Source organism: Myotis davidii, unplaced genomic scaffold (genome assembly GCF_000327345.1).
Source record: "Myotis davidii unplaced genomic scaffold, ASM32734v1 scaffold11, whole genome shotgun sequence".
NCBI classification, from domain to species: domain Eukaryota; kingdom Metazoa; phylum Chordata; class Mammalia; order Chiroptera; family Vespertilionidae; genus Myotis; species Myotis davidii.
This window is the reverse complement of record NW_006285791.1, coordinates 1627488-1631878: the sequence shown is the minus strand read 5'-3', so window position 1 is coordinate 1631878 and position 4391 is coordinate 1627488.

Sequence of the window (4391 nt, the reverse complement as noted above, 5' to 3'; positions counted from 1 at the left end):
ATATTTAAGCCATTGATTTTTCTGACAATTGATTCACATATAAATATAGGTATATATGTAGATACACAATTTAACAGTAATACGAGTTAAAAATCAAGTAAAAATGTTGTTTGTCATGTTTCCAATTTGTGGGTTATACAATGTTGAATTTAGATGTCAATATCTTAATAAATTGTATTGACTGCATATGTTATGTCAAACTATCCACTATTGTGAATGTCTATATAACCAAATCTTGAGACTTTTCAAATTTAAGAAGGGGTGGTTTCTGCATACATTTTATTGGAAATTTGAAGACCATAAGCAGGTGGGGAATTTAATTTCTGTCTTCCAAAAATACTTCTTGTTTGGTTTTGCTCAAGTGGTCTTGGGTAGAGCACCATTTTTCCTGAACTCTTAGAATGTGGCTCTGATTTTTCTGCACAGGTTTCCTTGCCCAGTTGAGCCAATGACCTTTATTTATTTTTTTATTTTTTCAGGATTCACTGCCTGGGATATCCCACTATGTATATCTCACTTATGGTGTAGTGGTGCTTGAAAACACTCATCTCATTAGCTAGACTTTATTATTCTAGTCTAAGGTTTTTGATACTATTCATATTATCTTTTTAGGGACAATCAGTAATATTTGTGGTAAAGTACTGAGGGGTCTCTTGAAGTTTGCAACAGCATGCATTATATTTGTTTTCTTGGAGTGTTTTCTATAGCTGTTCCTGTTCTACAGCACCACTCTGAGCTCATCACTGTGGGATGTAGGGCTAGCAGCCCACATCAAAGTCTCTGTGACCTCCCTGGGTGTGAGCTATTGAGCTGTTCTAACAGGAGTTTCCCAAAGGTATGCTCAATTTTTAATTTGCTTTTTGAGAATCCAGAAGTGGAAGGTTTGATATGATGGTGGTGAAGGAGCCTAAACTGTAAGAGGAAGGAAATAGATGAGACAAATGCCCCTTAAAGGGGAAGGAGTTAACATGTCATCTCTGTTTAAATAGTGGGAGGGTGCATTAGCTGGTATTTTACACTTGCTTCAGATAATTCCTATTCAGGTTTTCCTAGCTGAGGGATAGCCCAACTATGAAGTAGTTCCTGTGTGGGAGAGATGGAGATGTGGCCTTGGGTCTAGAGCAAAAGGTGGACAGATCTGTCTAGCACAGTGGTCGGCAAACTGCAGCCCCTTGAGTGTGGCTCTTCCACAAAATACCACATGCGGGCGCGCATGTACAGTGTGATTGAAACTTTGTGGCCACACTCAAGGGGCCAAAGAGCCTCATGTGGCTCACGAGCTGCAGTTTGCCAACCACTGGTTTAGCATAAAAGGGAAGGAAATCTGTAGTGGGATTATAGCTCCAAAACAAATTGTATAGGAGCCGGAGGTTAGTCGTGGTGGATTTCAGCTGAAAGAAACTCACTAATTGGAAATAATGGCCAAGTACAATTGGTCATTCCAGTGTGATCTCCCAAATTCAATTCAGGATGTTTAAATTGAATACAGGGATTGTCAGCATACTGGGCAACTTCAGAGCCTGCTCTAGAGTTGGTTGCTGAGTCATAGACAAACTCTAATCACATCTTAGTCATGGAATGCAATGACTGTACCTATGGATGTATCCTGACTTGAATAGGTGAATACTATTGGAAGGACTCTTGAGAATATTTGGTTTCTATCTGGTTGTTGTCATTTATTATATTTTTTCTTCCACTACTTGTTCCTGTTTGCCCCACTTGACAGTTGCAGGTGGGAGGCTGGTTTCAGCAATGGGTGGTTATGAGCTCCCAACATAAGCCATGCAGCTGCTCCACGGGGTTCCTGCCATTACGGCTCCACTGGTGGGTTCCCAGGATAACTAATACTCCAGTCAAATGGCTAGATTAATGCTTCGTAGAGGCTGTTCACTCAAGTCCTTGACATGTTTCATTTAAAATTATGTGGATTATTTTAGGAGCTTTTCTTTTAAAGGGCTGAATCGCCCTACAGATAAATGAGCTGCTGGGCTGTGTAGAAAATATTGTCCAAATGTTGCCAAATATTGACTTCATAAGGGGGCTATCAAGCTGCTGTTTATAAATCTGAATGTCTTGAAAGCATTCTTGCTTGCTCTCTCTGTTGTAGATGGTGTCTTAGCAAGTCCTGCGTTTTTCCAATGAACCCAATTTTAATATATGGTATTTTTGTATGCCAAACTGGTGTCTTGTCCTTTGTATATGTGGTAATGTTGATTTTATGACTACTGTTAAAACACATTTGCTATGATTAAAATTCATAAAATGATTTAAAAGAGACTCATGTGTTGGTTTTTCTCCCCTGCCCCTCACAGAGATTTAAAAATATGGCTGGAATTTTCATCATCAGCTATTCTTAGATTTTAATAGATTATGGTGATAAAGCAACAAGGAGCTCTCCAGCCAAGGATTTTAAGTGGAGGTGACCTTCAAGTAGCTTCCCTGAGAAGCCAAATAATGCATTTATAACAAGTATGCCCAGGCATGTTTTTGCAACTGTGTGTGTGTGTGTGTCTTCTGGTGGCCCTTACCTTTATCTTCCATTTTTAGGAATGATACTATGTGTGTATGGCCCCAAGTGGACCATCTCATACTGAGTGGAGAACAATTTTATGCATGTGAGGTGAGAGGCAGTGTGCCCTGCCTGGGCTCTGGATCTGGAAAGGTATTCTTCAATAAATGTTTTCATCAATGGGACAGTGTGTTTTAGAAAGCCGTTTTTGCTAAAAGCATCCTGTCTTTCAATGACTCTGGATCATGTCAAAGAATTTCAATTTAGCAGGTGGCCTACTCCTAGTTAAGGAGTTATCAATGAGCAAATATGCACAGATGCTAGGGTAAGCATGCTTTGGCTTTGGCAAGTTAAAAAATAGTCCCCACAATTTAAAAAGTGAGAGGCCCTAGCTAGTTTGACTCAGTGGATAGAGTGTTGGCAGAATGAAAGGTCCCAGGTTCGATTTCAGTCAAGGCCATGTACCTTGGTTGCGGGCACATCCCCTGAAGGATGTGTGCAGGAAGCAGCTGATCGATCTTTCTAACTATCCCTCTCTCTTCCTCTCTGTAAAAATCAATAAAATATATGTTTTCAAAAAGTGAGAGGTTACTGTGATTCAATACCCATTTCTTATACCAAAAATGAAGCTTTGGATAGGGAGCCCAGATTTTTTTGAAAGTATGAAAATTTGTTTAGCATATTTTAGAAGTTCTGGCATAGCTTTCCCTGGTCCCAAGTACAGGGGCCAGGTGGGGGGTGGAACAGGAACCAGGGAGGGATACTTTTAAAAAATATATATTTTATTGATTTTCTTACAGAGAGGAGGGGAGAGGGATAGAGAGTTAGAAATATCAATCTGCTGCCTCCAATACACTCCCTACTGGGGATGTGCCTGCAACCAAGGTACATGCCCTTAACCAGAATCGAACCTGGGACCCTTCAGTCCGCAGGCTGATGCTCTATCCACTGAGCCAAACCAGTAGAATGGGGAGGGATACTCTTATTAGAGAGCTGCTTGCTCATGCTTGAGGTTTCCTATCAGCTAGTGATGCATTAGCTTCTCCATGTCTTGGGTCTTCCACGCCAGGACTGGATTGGAGGAGACTTCTCTGTAGACTTAAGAGGAGAGGAAGTCACGGAAGAACCCTGCATGTATATCTTGTCTAGGGGTAATCCACCTTGGCAACTTCAGATGACACTATTTGGATGGCACAGGCTTTCTGCCCCTGGGGTTAAGGCTGGAAGGAGAGGGTGAGCCTGCGTCAGCTCCAAGATCTTTGCCATTCTGGCCCCTCCCTGCAAAGTGAGTAGCTGAGGGTCCAGAAGGGATGTTGGAGGGCGCACAGAGAGAAAGTGGAGCCAGGTGGCCACTGGATGTCATCCTCACCTTCAATCCTTACATACACACCCCCCTCCAAATACTTGGCCAAATGTTCTGAAATGAAAGCCTGTCTATCTGCCAATACATTATTTTTCTTACTGCTTTTGTTTCCGGTGATCATTCATGTAAGAGAAACCCATTTTCAGTGTACACTCTGAAGTGTAGCACCAGGGCTGGGTAAATGGCACCTGGGGAGCCAGAGGAGAAACCGATGCTAGAATTAGACTGAGACTCTGCTTTTCTTTTTATAGGTTTGAAAACTTTTGCACGATTTTACTTGAACCCCCAAAATGGTAACAGCTGTAATTGGAATCATTCTCTCCTATTCCATGTACTTACTGTCCCTGTGTTCCCCATCTCTTCACACTATTAGGCTAGGTAAATAATTTTTTATTATTTGCAAGAGTGAATGAATGTATAGATGTACGTGTGTGTGAATGCAAGCATACACACACACACACACACACACACACGAACATTTCATGGACTCTTGCACAGATTTTTTTTTTAGGACGAAAG